Below are 19,824 nucleotides of genomic sequence, written 5' to 3'. Positions count from 1 at the left end.
TTTAATTACACCAGTACATTCTCCTTGTAAAAAAAAATCAAAACAGTATACATATATGGGGCTAACACTTGGACATTACTCACAATCCTAGTCCTCTTTCCCCGTTCCCCAAAGTAATCACTGTTGACAGTTTGGTGTGTATCCTGGCAGCCTTCCAAGTCTTTTTCTAGTTATCATAGAAAATACATTGTGTTGTATTTTTATTTTAACAAAAAGTATACCCTACTGTACATATCCCACAAATTTTTTCATTCAGTCTTTTGGAAACATTTTTATTTTGGTACATCTAGATTTACTTCTTTTTATATTATTTTATTTTTTAGCAGAGACAGGGTTTCCCCATGTTGGCCAGGATGGTCTCAAACCCCTGACCTCAAGTGATCCACTCACCTTGGCCTCCCAAAGTGTTGGGATTACAGATGTGAGCCACCACACCCAGCCAGATTTACTTATTTTTGAAAAAAGCGACATATTATGCCATAGTATGGCTATCAAATAGTTTAACCATTTCCTTATTGATAGACTACTAGATTTTTTTCAATGTTTTGCTTTTACAAGTGGTACTGCTATGAACATTCCTGAACATGACAGAGTTTCTCTAGTGCAGTGGTTCTCAAACATTTCGATTGTAGGACCCCTTCACATTCCTAACAGAATTTGTTTATGTAGGTATATGGCACTCTTTATTCAATGAAATTAAAACTGGCCAGGCGCAGTAGCTCAGGCCTGTAATCCCAGCACTTTGGGAGGACTAGGCAGGCGATCACCTGAGGTCAGGAGTTTGAGACCAGCCTGGCCAACATGGTGAAATTCAGTCTCTACTAAAAATACAAAAATTAGCTGGGTGTGGTGGTGGACACCTGTAATCCCAGCTACTCGGGAGGCTGAGGTGGCAGAATCGCTTGAACCTGGGAGGCAGAGGTTTCAGTGAGCTGAGATCATACACCACTGCACTCCAGCCTGGGTGACAGAGTGAGACTGTCTCGAAAAAAAAAAAAAGAAAACTGAGAAATTTTAAAAAGTATGTTTTTTCATTAAAAATAACGGTAGTAAGCCTATTACATGTTAACATAAACAATATTTTAAAATGTAAAATAATAGCTGGACCTGGCGGCTCATGCCTGTAATCCCAGCACTTTGGGAGGCCGAGGTGGGTGGATCATTTGAGGTCAGGCGTTCGAGACCAGCCTGGCCAACACAGTGAAACCCTGTCTCTACTAAAAATACAAAAATTAGCTGGGCATGGTGGTGGGCACCTGTAGTCCCAGCTACTTTGGAGACTGAGGCTGGAGAATCACTTGAACCTAGGAGGCGGAGGTTGCAGTGAACTGAGATCACGCCATTACACTCCAGCCTGGGCGAAAAGAGTAAAACTCTGTCTCAAAAAAAAAAAAAAAAAAAAAAAAAGCAAAAGCAAAATAACTTTTCTAAAGGAAGAAAATATTACTTAGAAGAGTAAAATTGTTTTATAAATATTTTACAAGTCTCATTAATGTCTGGCTTAATAATAGACATCTGGATTCTCATATCTGCCTCTACATTTGACCTATTAGGACGTTTTGGTTGAAGTATATCACACATATATTATTGTGGTAAATATACATGTGACAAAATTTACCATTTTAACCATTTTTAAGGGTACATTTCAGTGGCATTAAGTACATTTATGTTGTTATGCAACCATTACCACCATCCATCTCCAGAATTTTTTCATCTTCCAAACTGAAACTCAAAACAATAACTCCCCATTGTTCCCTCCCCCAGCCCTAGCAACCACCATTCTATTTTTTGTTTCTGTGAATTTGGCTATTATAGGTAACTTTGTATAAATGGAACCGTATAGTATTTGTATTTTTGTGACTGGCTTATTTCTTTTTTTTTTTTTTTTTTTTTGAGACGGAGTGTCACTCTGTTGCCCAGGCTGGAGTGCAGTGGTGTGATTTTGGCTTACTGCAGCCTCTGCCTCCTGGGTTCAAGCAATTCTCCCACCTCAGCCTCCACAGTAGCTGGGACTACAGGGGCACACCACCACACCTGGCTGGTTGTATTTTTAGTAGAGATGGGGTTTCACCATGATGGCCAGGCTGGTCTTGAACTCCTGACCTCAAATGATCTGCCTTGAACTCCTGACCTCAAATGATCCTGACCTCAAATGACTGGCCTCCCAGAATTCTGGGATTACAGGCATGAGCCACTGCGCCAGGCCTCAACTGGCTTATTTCACTTAGCATGTGTTCAAGGTTCATTGATGTTATAGGTTGACTAATATTCCAACGTGTGTGTATATACATACATACATATATGCCATGTTTTGTGTGTCCATTCATCTGTCAAGGACACCTGGGTTGTTTCCACCTTTTGTGTGTTGTGAACAATGCTACTATGAATATAGGTGTGCAGATACCTGCTTACATTTCTGCTTTCAATTCTTTTGTGCATATATCCATAAGTAGAATTGCTGGGTCATATAGCAGTTCTCACCTTCTGATGGACATTTATATCAGTGCTACTCAAACTGTATTCCACAGACTGGTGCCAGTCGTGAACTATCAGCTGTCCACAAGGAGACAAGTATAGGAATTGAGGATAGGCATTTAAAAACTTTTATAGCAATTTCATGTGGCCATGACTGCATGATCACTGTTCTATTAATTTGTTTTTTCTCTACAAAGGCATCAGTCAGTGACAGATTGGAAATTTACAAAAAAACCACAAAATAAAAAAGCAACAAAAACAAAACCTGGGTCAGGCGTGGTGGCTCACACCTGTAATCCCAGCACTTCAGGACACCCAGGCAGGAAGATCACTTGAGACCAACCTGGGCAGCAAAGTGAGAGCTCATATCTACAAAAAATTTAAAAAATTAGCTTGGCATGGTGGCATGTGCTTATAGTTCCAGCTACTCAGGAGGCTGAGGCAGGAGGATTATTTGAGCCTGGGAGGTCAAGGCTGCAGTGAGCTATGATCATACCACTGCACTCCAGCCTGAGCAAAAGAGTAAGATCCTGTCTCAAACAAAACAAACAAGCAAACAACCCCCCCCCCCGAATCCCTGGTCTTTTGCCACAGATAGTTTTTTGTTTTTTTTTACTAGAGATGGGATGTTGCTGTGTTGCCCAGGGTGGTCTCGAACTCCTGGCCTCAAGCAGTCCTCCCACCTTGGCTTCCCAAAATGCTGGGATTACAGGAGTGAGCCACTGCACCTGGCCACCACAGATAGTTTGAAAAGCACTGATTAAAGTAGATTCCAGTTTGGGGTTATCGTTTGCCATTAACTCTTTTTTGTGGACAATGTTTCTCTAAGGTAGGTACTAAAGAGTAGAATTACTGGGTTACTGGATTGAAGGGTGCGTACATTTTACATTTTATTACTACAAAATTGCTCTTTAAAAAGGCCAAATACTTCTAACAATGTTATATGAGTCCTACTTTTTTGTGCCAGAAATGATGTTTAAAAAAAGAAAACTAAAACAGTATATGAGAGTACTTATTTCCCTACACTCCTGCCAACACTTGATATAAATCTCTTAAACTTTTGTTAGTATGTCAGGTAAAAAATGGTATCTTCTCTTAATTCACAGTTTTCTGATTATTAGTGAATTTATATTTTCATGTTTATTAACTTTAAATTTTGATGTAGTCAGATATGTTATTATTTTTGTTTATGGCTTTGACTTTTTTTTTTTTTTTGTCTCTGTCACCCAGGTTGTAGTGCAGTGGTACAATCATAGCTCATTGCAGCCTTGAACTCCTGGGCTCAAGCAATCCTCCTACCTCAGCCTTCCCAGTATCTGGGACCATGGGCACGTGCTGCTACACCTGGCTCATTAAAAAAATTTTTTTTTTTTTTGTAGAGATGGGGTCTCACTATGTTGCCCAGGCTGGTCTCTAACTCCTGACTTCAAGTGATCCACCCACCTAGGTCCCCAAAGTGCTGGGATTACAGGCATGAACCACTGCACTTGGCCCAGCTTTTGTTTTTTGAGTCTTAAGATGGCTGTTCTTGCTCTAAGGTTTTAAACATATTCACTTATATTTTCTTCTCATGTGTTTTTTTCCCCCTTTTCCTTACAGCTTTATTGAGGTATAATTGATGTACACTAAACTGCACATCCTCAAAGTATATAATTTGATGAATTTGGACATATGTACACACCCGTGAAATTATTACCACAATCAAGATAATGAACATGTCCATCACCTCTGAAAATGTCCTCGTGTGTTCCTTTGTTCTCATACATTTCTAATATGTATGTATATTCATACATGCATGGATGGATGGATGTGTGCTGGGATTATACACTTTTTCATTTCTTAATTAAGTTAAATTTACATATAGTAAAATTCATCTTGAGTATACATTTCTGCAGGTGCTGACAAACACATACAGCCATGTAGCAACTAACACAACAAAGATATAGAATAGTTTCATCACCTCAAAAAATTCCCAGTTCTCTCTTATAGTCTACTTTTTCTTGCTACTTCCCAGTAATCACTGCCTGTTTTCTGTCACTATAGTTTTGCCTTTTCAAACCTGTTATGCATATGAAATCATACAGTATATAACCTTTTGAGACTGGCTTCTTTTATTTATTTATTTTTATTATTTTTTTTTTTTTGAGACGGAGTCTTGCTCTGTCACCCATGCTGGAGTGTAGTGGGATGATCTCAGCTCACTGCAACCTCCGCCTCCCAGGTTCAAGTTATTCTCCTGCCTCAGCGTCCTGAATAGCTGGGATTACTGACGTGCACTACCATGCCCAGCTAATTTTTGTATTTTTAGTAGAGACGAAGTTTCACCATGTTGGCCAGGCTGGTCTCAAACTCCTGACTTCAGGTGATCTGCCTGCCTCAGCCTCCCAGAGTGCTGGGATTACAGGCATGAGCCACTGTGCCCGGCCTATTTATTATTATTATTATATTTTTTGAAGAGGCAGGGTTTCGTCATGTTATCCAGACTGGTCTCTAACTCCTGGGTTCAAGTGATCCTCCCACCTCAGCCTCCCAAAGTCCTAGGATTACAAGTATGAACCACCACACCTGGCTGATTTTAATTCTTTAAACTGTTTAGAAGTTACTTTTGTGAATGGTATGAAATATTGCTATAACTTAATGCTTTTGCAAATATTAGGTTGTTGCAAAAGTTATTGCAGTTTTTGCTGTTAAAAATGGCAAATTTATTTTGCACCAACCTAATAAATAGATAATCATTGCTATACTATTTACTTTCTCCAACCATTTGAAATGCCACCTTTATTATATACCCAGTTCCCTTATACACATGAATCTGTTTCTGGACCATCCATTTTGTTTTACTGATGTTTGTTCTTATGCCAAAATCACACTTTTGATATTACTACTATAGCTTTATCATAATTTCGATACCTGATAAGAGAAAGTCTTGGCTGTTGTTTTCAGACATGTCTCGCCTAGCATGGTGGCGTGTGCTTGTGATCCCTGCTACTCAAGTGGCTGAGGTGGGAGGATCGCGTGAGCCCAGGAGGTCGAGGCTGCAGTGCACTCCAGCCTAGGCAACAGAGCAAGACCCTGTTCACTTTTCCTTCTACAAGAATTTTTAGAATCAGCCAATACATTCTCCAGAAAAAAATCGTTGAGATTTTAGTTGAGATTATGTTGAATTTTTAGCTTAATTTGGGGAGAGTGGATATCTTTACATTATTAAATTTTCCCAACCAGGAATGTAATATATTCCTCTATTTATTAAGGTCTTCATTAATGATATGTCTCTCCTTTTATTTAGGCTTCTTTTATGTTTTATATTATTTCATAATCCGGTGTTTACTTCTCTTTCTTTCTCATCTGTAAACTTTTGGCTTTTTTGAGAAAGGGTATTGCTGTCACTCAGGCGAGAGTGCAGTGGTGGACCACAGCTTACTGTAGCCTTAACCTCACTGTAGCTATTAAAAAAAAATTTTTTTTTTTTTTTGGAGAGATGAGGTCTCATTATGCTGCCCAGGCTGGTCTTGAACTCCTGGTCTCAAGTGATTCTCTTCCCTCAGCTTTCCAAAGTGCTGGGATTGTTGGCCTGAGCCACCACACCCGGCCTGTAAGCTTTTTGATTGTAGGGAGCTTTTGTTTCATCTCTATATTTGCAGTGCCTGGCATATAGTAAGTGCTCAGTAAATGTTTGATGAGCAAATTACACCACAATAAGTGTTCCAGCATTTCATTAAAAATGGTGGACTTCAGCCTGGGCAACATAGAGTCATCTCTACAAAAAATTAAAAGATTAGCTGGGCATGGTGGCGTGTGCTTGTGATCCCTGCTACTCAAGTGGCTGAGGTGGGAGGATCGCGTGAGCCCAGGAGGTCGAGGCTGCAGTGCACTCCAGCCTAGGCAACAGAGCAAGACCCTGTCTCAAACAACAGCAACAACAACAAAAGAACTTGCGGATTTGGGAGTGAGGGGCTGCGGGGGGGCGGGGGGTGGAGGGTAAACGGGAGTGGGAGAGGAGGAGGTGGCCGGGGAATTGGTGCGGGCCTGGCAGAAGCAAGCAGCCGAGCTGGGGTCCCTGAGCTCTGTCAGGAGGAAGCCAGGCTGCACTTGCTGGGCAGTCGGAGGGGACAGGTCGCACCAGAAGGCAGGTGGACTTACCCTGTCGGTGACTGCGCCCTCTGCCTGCCCCGCCTGGTGGCAGGGGCCTTGGATGAGGCTGTCCCGCACGCCCTGAATGATTTTTATAATCAGTGGATAAAGTGGGAAAAATGTGGAAGAACTTCAAATACAGGTAACAGAATGTCTTCAGTCATGAGGAAGGAAGCCGTGGTGAAAATGTGGATATGAACTCCGACAGATATTTGTCAAAAAGAAAAAAAAAAATCAATATAGGAGACTCAGCTGCTCAGCAACAAAGTAGTCCCTTAAGAGAAAATGTTACCTTACACCTGGGATTAAGCCGTTCAAAGAATTCTTCAAGGAGAAACCTACATTGTGCCACTGAAATTCCTCAAATTGTTGAAATAAGCATTGAACAGCATAATGATTCTTGTGTTACCCCAGGAACTAGACTTGGATGAAGAGATTCCTACTTTTGACATGCTCCATGGGGCAGGAAGATAAACATTCCTGTTACAATGACCCAGAATTCATTGGTTACTGATAAAAAGTTTGGTAGAACTCAAAGTGGACCTCAAAGGAGAGAGAGGCACTAAGTTCTATACAGAACATGGACAGTGTTTCCAGAAGAACCGTAGGGAAGTCGCTCTCTGAGACAGAGGTTGCAGGATACTGTGGGCTTGTGTTTTCCCATGAGAACTTAAAACAAGTAGTCAAAGTCTCTCTTTCCCAAAAAAAGAAAAATCTATCTTTCTGAATTAATGCTGGAGAAATGCCCTTTTCCTGTTGGCTCAGATTTAGCCCCAAAATGGCATTTAATTAAACAGCATACAGCTCCTATGAGCTCACATTCAACATTTTTTGATGTATATGGTCCATCTTTGTGGGTTTTTTTTTTTTTTATGAAGTCTTGCTCCGTCACCCAGGCTGGAGGGCAGTGGCGCAATCTTGGCTCACTGCAACCTCAGCTCACTGCAACCTCCGCCTCCCAGGTTCAAGCGATTCTCTTGTCTCAGCCTCGCAGCCCCATATTTGGTTTCTACAGAAGATGAAGAAGATAGGCTTAGAGAGAGAAGATGGCTTAGTATTGAAGATGGGGTTGAGGCTGGGAGCAGTGGCTCACGCCTGTAATCCCAGCACTTTGGGAGGCTGAGGCGGGTGGATCACTTGAGGTCAGGAGTTTGAGACCAGCCTGGCCAACATGGTGAAACTCCATCTCTACTAAAATATAAAAATTAGCTGGGTGTGGTGGTGCGTGCCTGTAATCCCAGTTACTTGGGAGACTGAGCTGGGAGAATTGCTTGAACCCGGGAGGCAGAGGTTGCAGTGAGCCAAGATCGCGCCACTGCACTCCAGCCTGGGCGACAGAACAAGACTCCCTCTCAAGAAATAAAAATAAAAAAAGAAGGGGTTGATCCCTCTCCTGATGCACAAATACATATGTTTGAAGCGACTGCAGAAGTTAATCCATTATATTAACTGGGACCAAAGTTAGCTCCTACAATGACTGAAATAAGTGAGGACAGTTCTGCAGTTCCACATGCTAATTGTGACCTCGAAGAGGATACAGCCACTGTGTGTTTGCCATCATGGAGGCAGAAGCAGCATAAGGTACATGTCCATGTTAGCAGACAGGGAGCTTAGGAAGTACACACACAGGTTGATTACATACACTGCTTCAGACTGCAGGGAATCCTTGTTATTGGGGAGTGATGGACCATTATGCAACAGAAGCCCTTCTTGAGGTGAAACCTGGAGACACATTCTTGCGCAGGGTTGCTGTGCAAGGGGACTGCCTTTCTCTTTGAACTTCTGGGGCTACAACAGATCCCGGCAGGCCTGAATTGAGCAGTGGAATCACAACTTTGGTTTTGATGCCCATGACCTCTGCATATTTCACTCCTCCACTGTAACAGGACTTTAAGAACAGTATAAAGATCCCAGTTATTGCATGTTTTTTGAACCATTGCTTACTGTATCACTAAATAGGACTTTCCCCTTTAGTCTGTAGCATGTCAGTCATACAATAATTTGCAGGTGCACTACATATGATGGAATTAATGGCCTCCCTTTACCATCAATGTTACAGGATTTTTAAAAAGAGTATCATTATAAACAAAAATTTAGGGTTCGCTGGTTCAAACGAGAACCAGTTAAGGCAAAGTGAACTCTCCTGTCCCCAAAGGGTGTGAACCTGGTCTGCTTTCATGTGCATCAGATGTACACCTATAGCAAGCACACATATCGGTGCTAGGTTTTTTCATGTAGTATGTAAGCTTATTGTTAGTATCAGGATGCAACCTTCTGTTATCCAGATAAATGTGGTGCCTAGTGGAACAACAGAGGGTAGAACTACAGGTGTTCAGGTCATGCACGGTGGCTCACGCCTATAATTCCAGCACTTTGGGAGGCCAAGGCTGGTGGATCACCTGAGGTCAGGAGTTTGAGACCAGCCTGGCCAACATGATAAAATCTCATCTTTATTAAAATTACAAAAAGTTAGCTGGATGTGGTTGCGGGCACCTGTAATCCCGGCTACTCGGGTGGCTGAGGCAGAAGAATTGCTTAAACCTGGGAGGCAGAGGTTGGGGTGAGCTGAGATCACCCCACTGCACTCCAGCCTGGGCAACAAGAGGGAAACTGTCTCAAAAAAAAAAAAGTTGATGATGGGCAGTCTAATTGTTGTTTCATAAAAGTTGGATCTTTTCCTGTGCCTATAATGATTTTGTGAATCATGAAGAAAATGAGACTAGAAGATGCCCAAACAAATCAGATAATAGTAACTACAATGGTTGCTGATGTTAGATTATTGTTGAGCTGTAATTACTAATTTGGATGGCAGTATTTCTTTTTTATAAACATTCATAGCTAAATTGCTTAAGTATAATTTACAGAATTTCAGTGTAATTTACTCTCAATGGAAAATCTGAAACATAAATTGCAGATTTGAAAGGTACTGTACAACCATTATATCTGTAAATAACCACTTAACACCTCTTTGTCACTTACAATACTAGTTGAGTGTAATACTACTTGAATACTATCATGAATGTAATACTACTTGAGTGAGCTCTTTTGGAAGTTATAGCAAGTGCTAGTGTTTGCTTCTTAGTAACTGAACTGAATGTACAGTTCTGTCCTAGACATTTTGCACTAAAGTAGCTGAATCTATTCTTGTGTCTTTTTGTCAATGTGCTCTGTACCACTGGTGAATGATCCATAATTTCCTGACCTGCTGCTACAGAATGTTATTTTACATCTCTATGGCAATTGCCAAGGCTACAAAAAAGAAAAGCTACATTTGTATGCCACACTAACTCTTTGCTGATGTATGTTTCTACTTGCTGTGCCTTGTTATGGCTGCTTTTTTGTGCTAATAAAGTATGTTTGGTGTTCTCCTTGTATATCTACTGTTTTATACATTTGCAATAATTTCTCTTGTAAATGGAATGGTTTGGGGTTTTTAAAAATAAGCATTATCTAACAACCTACTATAGCTAATGTAGAGTTACTGTACAGTCTCATATTCACTTATCGGAATAAGCTAACTCTAAGTTTAATGCTCTACATCTTATCAATCATAGTCACATATAGTGTGGAGCAGTATCTATAGTTACTGAAAATTATTGTACAGTTTAAATTATAATAGAAAACTGACAGAAGTAATAAATCTATTGATTTCTCTGTTTATGGGTAAGCACTATGTCACTATCAATGACATTATAGTAAATGAATATCTGTAAACTTCCACACATCAGAAGAAGATTAAATCAAGTCTTGTGAACTAATAATATATCAGTACCACTTATTGATTTGGGGACCATCTGAATTGAAAATAAATGCCACAAATACAGAACTTTAACCAAAGACTTGTCCATTTTAAAGCAAGATGGGGATTGAAGTCACTTATAATTTCTGTTGTTTCTATGAAGAACATATATCAAAGTGAGAACTTCACTCAAACCTATATTTTTAATTTTTTCCTTGAGATGGAGTCTTGCTCTGTCTCCCAGGCTGGGAGTGCAGTGATGTGATCTTGGCTCACTGCAACCTCTGCCTTCTGGTTTTAAGCGATTCTCCTGCCTCAGCCTCTGGAGTAGCTGGGATTATAGACAGGCGCCACCATGCCTGGCTAATTTTTGTATTTTTTAGTAGAGACAGGGTTTCACCATGTTGGCTAGGCTGGTCTCGAACTCCTGACCTTAGATGATCCACCCGCTTTGGCTTCCCAAAGTGTGGGATTACAGGTGTGAGCCACTACACTCAGTCCAAACTTACTTTTACAATTTTATATGCAATTAGGTTGTTATGACCAAGATTGTGTTTTAGGGAGGAAACTGGAAACTTTAAGAAACACTTGATGTTTTTATATGCTTGTAGCAAATTGATGTTCTAACTGTAGATTTATAGAAAGTATTAATGCTTTTATGTATTTCAGAACTTTCATATGTTAAGTGGAAATTATTTTAAATGTGTAACTATTTGAGTTTATGTAAGCATGTATACACTGTGCTAAAAGTCACTTGTGTTTCAGTTTGTGTATAATATTAATATGCAACTTTTGGTTTAAATATTTTTCTTAAAATATTAGTGGATTACATTTTAAAAAAGAAAAATTACCAGCATGAAATTGCAAAAAAAAAAAAAAGTCTTTGGACTTTCCCCCTAAGAAAATGCACAAATATACACATAATTTTGTATAAATTTTAAACCTGGACATGTTCCCTGATGCCTATCCATAAGCCTCACATTAAATACTCCTAATCAGAAGTAATAAATCCTGTAATAGGATTGCTATGGGACTTGTTCATAATTCGACCACAGGTGATCAGGGAAGGCTTCATAGAAAAGATAGTTTTTGATCTGAGATTTAAAGAATGAGTAGGAGTTTCCTGGGTTTTCAAGGGCAGGGAAGGGCATTTTAGGCTGCAGAGTCCAGTTAACCTGAAAACCAATTAATACTGCAGGGCTTTTTTTGATCATCTGCCTTACTGTGCATTCTGTTTTGAACCCCTTTGGGCTTCCTTCTGTTCTTCTACACTTTCCTTTACCTTCAATCATCCACCCATTATTGTCTCTCTTGCCAATTACTTATACTATGTTTTCTGGAAAACTGATTCCATTATAGATAGACTCTACTGTACCCTCAATTTCCTCACCGAATTCTCTCTCCACTTGCTTGCTTTGATTGAAACCTGGCTTCTCTCTCAGGGTATGCCCTCTTTAGTGCTATGGTTTTTGAGTGAGAGCCTCACATAATTTATTGAACAAATCTCCTTACTGGCGAACATTTAGGTTGTTTCCAGTTTTACAAACAATGCCACAGTGAAAAGCTAATACATGTATGTTTGGGTACACGTGAATATATTTGTAGGATAGATTTGTGGATTTGGAACTGCTGAATCAAATGACGTGAACTTTAAAAACATTGACAAATACTGCCAAATTTTTATCCAGAAAGATTTTTTCTAATGTACCTTCTTACCAAGCATACATGAGTGCCCATTTTCTTATACCTCACTGATACTGGAGAGTTATTAATCATTGTAATTTTTGTTTCCCAGAAGTCCTCATCATTCATGTTCTTCATTACTGCTTCTAGACCTTTCCTTTCAAGCCTCAGATTATAAGCCTCTCTTTTAAGGCTGTCTTTTGAAATATTACCTTTTATTCCTTCTCGTTGTAGTCATTTATTGCCTTCTTGGATATTTCCTGATATTCTGTGGAGGCTTGAGCATCTGCTCTCTACCTCCCAGCTGGTCACAGTGCTCCTGTTGATGAACTGGCTGAGCATCACTCTACCTTCACAGCTCCTTGACCATTTCTAGTGCTCTTCTTCACTCCTGCAAGAAAATTTCTTAGCCTCATTCTGGATTTTGTTATTTTCCAGAGTTACTCTATATCTGAAAATTTAAAATTCTAATAGCTCATTCTCTGTCCATAACTTCTTCTTTTTTTTTTTTTTTTTTTTTTTTTTGAGCTAGATTCTCACTCTGTCACCCAGGCTGGAGGGTAGTGGCACGATCTTGGCTCACCTCAACCTCTGCCTCCCGAGTTCAAGCGATTCTTCTGCCTTAGCTTCCTGTGTAGCTGGGACTACAGGTCTGCACCACCATGCCTGGGTAATTTTTGTATTTTTAGTAGAGGCGAGGTTTCGCCATGTTGGCCAGGCTGGTCTCAAACTCCTTACCTCAGGGGATCCACCCGCCTTGGCCTCCCAAAGTGTTGGGATTACAGGCGTGAGCCACTGTGCCCAGCCCAAACTTTATTTTATACACTGTGCTGCAACTTCCTTTGTTACATATTTTTGACATTCTTATTGTTTCACTACACATAGCACCAACTTATTTATTTTACTTTGTTTATTTATTTATTTAGAGATGGAGTCTCGCTCTGTCACCCAGGCTGGAGTGCAATGGCATGATCTTGGCTCACTGCAACCTCTGCCTCCCAGGTTCAAGGGATTCTTCTGCCTTAGTCTCCCAAGTAGCTAGGATTACAGGTGCCCGCCACCACGTCTGTCTGATTTTTTGTATTTTTAGTAGAGACGGGGTTTCACCATGTTGGCCAGGCTGGTCTCGAACTCCAGGCCTCGGGTGATCCACCCACCTCAGCCTTTCAAAGTGCTGGGATTACAGGCGTGAGCCACTGTGCCGGGCCAACTCATTGATTTTAACAGGTGCATGGTGTTCCATTGTATACATGGACTATTATTTCATTTTGCTAAACTCACTGATAGGCATTGTTCTAATGTTTGACTGTTGCAAATACTACTGCATTCTTTTTTTGTGCACAGGTTATATGTAAAACTATACTCTTTGTACATGAATCTTTGTGTGTCTGTGTGCGTATTACAATTTTTTTTTTTTTTTTTTTTTTTTGAGACGGAGTTTCGCTCTTGTTACCCAGGCTGGAGTGCAATGGCGCGATCTCGGCTCACCACAACCTCCGCCTCCTGGGTTCAGGCAATTCTCCTGCCTCAACCTCCTGAGTAGCTGGGATTACAGGCATGCACCACCATGCCCAGCTAATTTTTGTATTTTTAGTAGAGACGGGGTTTCACCATGTTGACCAGGATGGTCTCGATCTCTTGACCTCGTGATCCACCCGCCTCGGCCTCCCAAAGTGCTGGGATTACAGGCTTGAGCCACCGCGCCCGGCCACTGTGGGATAAATTTTTAGAAATGGATTGCTGTGTGAAATGGTTAGCGTATTTACAATTTTAATAGTACAGTCATATAGCCCTCTAGAGTCTACCAATTTGCACTCCCACTAACAGTATATAAAAATGTGTTTTCCCCACATATTTGCCAGGATTAGGCCATTTTTCAATCTTTACCATTTATCAATCATTTTTATCCTTATCAATATGATAGGTGAAAATTATCTTGTTTTAACTTATTTTTCTTTATTTCATGCTGTTTTCAATCCATTTTTTTTCCACTCAACAGTATGTTTTGGACATTTTTCTATGTCAATGAATTACACTGTCATTTTAAGTGGCTGTGTAAGGTGGGCACAGTGGTGTGGTGCCTGTAGTCTCAGCTCTTTGGGAGGCTGAGGTGGGAAGATCACTTGGGTCCAGGAGTTCAAGGCTGTAGTGCCCTATGGTCACGTCTGTGAATAGCCACTGCATTCCAGCCTGGACAACGTAGTGAGATTCCATTTCTTAAAAAATGAAAAAGGCTGTATAGCATTTTATTTTGAGAATGTAATATTATTTCATTTTCGAGACAGACTGTCACTATGTCACCCAGGCTAGAGTTAGAGTGCAGTGGTGCGATCATGGCTCACTGCAACCTCTGCCTCCCAGATTCAAGCAATTCTCATGCCTCAGCCTCCTGAGTAGTTGGGATTATAGGGATGTGCCACCATGCCGAGCTAATTTTTGTATTTTTGGTAGAAATGGGGTTTTACCATGTTGGCTAGGCTGGTCTTGAACTCTTGGCATCAAATGATCCACCCACCTTGGCCTCCCAAAGGCCTCCCAGCCTTGCTCAGTGTAATGTTTTTGAGATTTATCCATGTTACTGTGTGTATCAAGTTTGTTCCTTTTCAGTGCTGAGTAGCATTCTATTGTAGGACTATGCTAGTTTATCCATTCTATTTTTTTTTTTGAGACAGAGTCTTAATGTGCCTCACCCAGGCTGGAGTGCAGTGGCACAATCTCGGTTCACTGCAGCCTCTGCTTCCTGGATTCTGTCTCAGCCTCCTGAGTAGCTGGGACTACAGGTGTGTGCTACCACACCCTGGCTAATTTTGTATTTTTTAGTAGAGACAGGGTTTCACCATGTTGGCCAGGCTGGTCTTGAACTTCTGACCTCAGGTGATCCACCTGCCTTGGCTTCACAAAATGCTGGGATTACAGACATGAGCCTCCATGCCCGGCCTATCCATTCTATTTTTGATAGGCATTTAGATTATTTACAGTTTTTTGGCTACTATGAATAAAGCTAAAATAAACATTCTGGTACAAGTATTTTTGTAAACATATGCTTCTTTTTTTTTTTTTTTTTTCTTTTGGTAAATACCTAGAAGTAGAATTTCTAGACTATGGGATAGATGTACATTTAAATTTATAAGAAACGTCTAAATAATTCTCTAAACAGGTTGTACCATTTTTTATTCCCACCAGCAATATATGAGAATTCTAGTAGTTCTTCATTCTCTCCAACACATGATATGGTCAGTCCTTTAACATTTTATCCATTCTGGTGGTTGTGTAGGAGTATCTCATTGTAGTTTCCGCCCCCCCCACCAAACAGGGTCTCACTCTGTCATCCAGGCTGGAGTGCAGTAGTGCAAGTAGCTGGGACTACATGCTATGCCACCACGCCCAGCTAATTTTTGCTTTTTTTTTTTTTTTGTAGAGACAGGGTTTCACCATGTTGCCTAGGCTTGTCTGGAACTCTTGGGCTCAAGTGATCCACCCGCCTGGGCCTCCCAAAATGCTCAGATTACAGGCATGAGCCATCGTGCCTGGCTCACTGTAGTTTTAATATGCATTTCCCTGAGTATTAATGATGTCAAGCACTTTTTCATGTGCTTACTGATCATTCAAATATCTTTGCTAAATATCTATTCAAATCTTTTGTCCATTTTAAAGTTGGATTAAATCCATTTTAAAAACATTGATTTGTATGAGTTCTTTATATATTCTGCTTACAAGTCCGTTGTCAGATATATGGTTTTCAAGTATTTTATCTTAATCTGTGCTTGCTTATTCATTTTCTTAATGGTGGTTTTTCATGAGCAGGTTTTAAAATTCAGTGAATTCTAATTTATCTATTTTTTCTTTTATGACTATAGCTTTCTGTGTTCTAAGAAACTTTTGTTTTTCCTTAAGTCCCACAGATTCTCTTCTGGATTTTCTTCTAGAAGCTTTAGAGTTTTAGCATTTATATTATATGTTTAGTGTCATGATCCATCTTCAGTTAGTTTTTGGGTATGATGTGGGGTTGGGGTTGAGGTTTTCCCAAATGAATATCCAGTTATTCTAGCACCATTTGTGGAAAAGATTTTCCTTTCCCCAATCCAATATTGCTTGGTCAAAAATCAATGACTTTATATGTGCAAGTTTGTTTCTGGGCTCTATATTCTGTTCCATTGATCTATTTGCCTATTAAGTACTGTAGTTTTTTAATAAATCTCAATGTCAGGAATACAGGTCTTCCAACTTTGTTGTTGTTTTTCAAGATTTTGGATATTTTAGATCATTTCCTTTTCCATATACATTTTAGAATCAGTTTGTCAATTTCTGTTTTAAAAACCTGGTAGTATTAAGACTGCTATAGTATTGAATCTATAGAAGACTCCAAAAGCTAAATGACTTGGCTCAAGATCATACAAATAATAAATGATAGAGCAAGGATTTGAATCCTGGTCTATGTGACACAAAATACCATGCTATTCTGTTACAGAAAGCCTATTTTTAGTCTCTTAGTAGCTTTTCCAAGTCTTAAAAAATTATTTAATGTTATTGTCTCTTTTGCTAAAAGCCTTAGTTTTAGAATTTATCTCTTACTGATACTCTTGTTAGATTTTAGAGAACATTTAGTATAGTTTTCTGTCTCTTTTTTAGTCATTCAAAACTTTAAAAGAACTTCATTACTTCAAAATAATTTCAAACTTAAAGAAAATTTACAGTAATAGTACAAAGAACTTCCACTTACCCTTAACCCAGATTCATACATTTTTAACATGTTACCACATTTGCTTTATCATTCTATCTCTATCTTTATCTATGTTTTCTCTGAATCAGAATAACCTGGAGACATAAGGCCCCTATACTCCTAAATACTTCAGCATATCTTTCCTGAGAACAGGGACATTCTCTTACAAAACCACAGCATAATTATCAAAATCAGGAAAATTAACATTGATGTAATACCACTGCTGTGCACATTCAGCTTTTACCTCTTGTCCCAATAATTTTCTTTATAGCATTTTTTCCCTGTCCAGAATACAGTCCAGGATTATACATTGAATTTAGTTGTCATGCCACTTTAGTTGCCTTTAATTTGGAATGGTTTCTTAGCCTTTCTTTGTCTTTCTTGGCGTTGACACTTTTGAAGAGTACAGGCCAGATATTTAGTATAATGTCCCTTAGTTTGGGTTTGTCTGATGTTTCCTCATGATTAAATTCAGATTATGCTTCTTTTTTGTAGGAATACCACAGAAGTGATGTGTTCTCAGTGCATTGCCAACAGGAGGTACATGATGTCAGTTTGCCTCATTATTGCTGATATTAACTTTGACTACCTGATTAAAGTAGGGTCTGCCAGGTGTCACCACTCTAAACTTACTCTTTTTACCTTTGTGATAAATATACAATTTGTTGGGGGACACTTTGAGACTGTATACATGTCCAATTCTATATCAGACTCTCAGCCAATAGATTTTTAACATTCATTGATGATTATTGCCTGAATCAGTAATTACTGATTCAGTATCAAATATAGTAATTACTATGATATTTGAAAAAATGGCGATTTTCTGTTTTTTTTTGTTGTTTGTTTGATTGTTTTTGAGATGGAGTTTCACTCTTGTTGCCCAGGCTGGAGTGCAATGGCAAGATCTCGGCTCACTGCAAACTCCACCTCCCAGGTTCAAGTGATTCTCTTGCCTCAGCCTCACGAGTAGCTGGGATTACAGGCATGAACCACCATGTTGGGCTAATTTTTTGTATTTTTAGTAGAGACGGGGTTTCTCCATGTTGGTCAGGCTGATCTTGAACTCCCAACCTCAGGTGATCCACTTGCCTCAGCCTCCCAAGGTGCTGGTATTACAGGCATGAGCCACTGCGCCCGGCCGAAAAATGGTGATTTTTCTAAATACATCATTAGTTATACACTTGTTTACTGGCATTCAATTGTAAGGAAGAGATTTCCTTTTAGCCTATGTATTGATTGATTGATTGATTATTGGTATGAACTCATGGATTCTTACTTATTACATGAGTTATAGCGTTTTACTGTTTATTCATTTTGATGCTCTAATTGGCCCAGATTTGTTCAGCGGGAGCTTCTTCAAGCTGGTTTCTGTGTCCACTGACATGCCTCCATCATTCTTTGGTACTTCCTTACTTTCTGGGACAACAAGAATGTTTCAGGCTTATGATGTTTTTTCCTGGCCCTAAACTTGGAATCAGCTATTTCTCCAAGGAAGCCTGACTCCCTTAAGTGGGGAATGATATTTAGCAACCAAGATCTCTATGCTGGGGTATACTTACTGCTACTGAAGTGACATCACTTTGGGGCTCTTTTAGCTGAGAGACCTAGGATTTATTCCAGGCTTTTGAATGTCTCTCACTATCTCCACTAAGTGAGTTTAGGTCTGTGCTTGAATACTTCATTATTTGAGGAAATTTCTCTAGAGACAGTCTCTTCCATTATTGGGCAACCCTTTATATTTGAACACAGTGGTCATTGGTTTCCTCTACTGTCTTGTCTTCTCTGTGCTAAACATCTGCATTTCCTTTACCACCATTACTCTCATGGTAGAGTTTTAAGATCTCCTAATCATTCCAGTTATTCTGTTCTGTTCATATTTCAGTTCATGAATATCTCTCTTTAAAGACTGACATCTAGAATGAAATGTACTATTTCAGGTACTCGTTCTGATCAGTACAGAGAAGTGGGTCAGTGATTTTCTTTTAGACCCTATGCTACTACTCATGAAGGCCAAAATTGTTAGCTTTTTTTCTTTTCTTTTCATTTTTTTTTTGACAACCACATTGATCACTCTGTTGAGTTATGTTGAGCCTATAGTTAGTTGAAATCCCTGGGACTTGAACTCAACTATGTTTATCCATTTGGTACTTGATGCTTGTATTTTAGGACCTAATATAATGCTTTGATTTGATCTCTGTCTTTTCAGCTTAAGAAATTTAGCTTATCATTCCTACTTGTCAAACTTCTTTTGAATCCTGAATGTCATCCAGTTGTTCTAGCTTCTTTTCCAGTTTATCATCTGCAAATTTGATTAGTATGCCACTAAGTGTCTTCATACAAATGACTATCTTAAAATATCAAAAAAGGCAAAGTGGAGTTTAAATATTTTCAGGCTGACTAGACACCTTTCCTAAGTTGAAATCAATCCATCAGATAAGGGTTTGCTGCTGTTCATCTACTTTCACCTGCTGTTATGTATAGGATCTGAGCCAACAGATCTGTCACAATACTACTTTGAACCAATTTCTAGTCTTTTCCTGGGATTAGTGTTTCAAAGTTATAGGGAAGCTTGTTTATTGTAAAATGGGGACCTTTCACACAGTCCAAACTTGCAATGCTTGAGTGGAGATTGTCCTGGCGTGGCTTGGTCTGTGTCCTCCTTGGTGCCAGAGGCGAAGAGAAATGTTTGAGGCAGCCTAGGCTATTCTACCTTAATCAGAATCTTCATCAAATCTAAGGAACAGAGGTTATCTAGTTCAGGCTTCTAAAATCTTACTGATAAACCTATTAATGTGTCCTTTTCTTTTAATGCTCTATCTGTCAACAAGTACTCTTACACATTATTTAAAAAGGAGGAAAGGTGCCTTCTAGAAAGGAGCCCTCAGAATTCGCAAGTAAGGATGGGGAAAGGTCACTGTCTGAAAATGAAGTAAAATGAAACAAAATGGATAAAAACAGTTATCTGAAGGCATACATCTGCAGAATTAACCTACCCTGAGAGAACTAGGTTTTCTTTTAATGAGACAAGGTGTTTTTTAAGTTTCCGTCAAAGACCAGACTATGGTCTCAGGAAAAA

At 39.5% G+C, this 19,824-nt stretch overlaps 1 pseudogene; it reads left to right on the top strand.

The window, feature by feature from the left end:
• The first annotated feature begins 6,728 nt into the window (after positions 1–6,728).
• Positions 6,729–8,997, top strand: LOC116535078 (annotated as a pseudogene).
• The last annotated feature ends 10,827 nt before the right edge of the window (positions 8,998–19,824 follow it).

Source organism: Sapajus apella, unplaced genomic scaffold, assembly GCF_009761245.1.
Source record: "Sapajus apella isolate SASKATOON/1434 unplaced genomic scaffold, GSC_monkey_1.0 scaffold91, whole genome shotgun sequence".
Classification (NCBI taxonomy): domain Eukaryota; kingdom Metazoa; phylum Chordata; class Mammalia; order Primates; family Cebidae; genus Sapajus; species Sapajus apella.
Note: the sequence above shows the minus strand (reverse complement) of the source record. Positions and strands in the feature narration are given on the sequence as shown.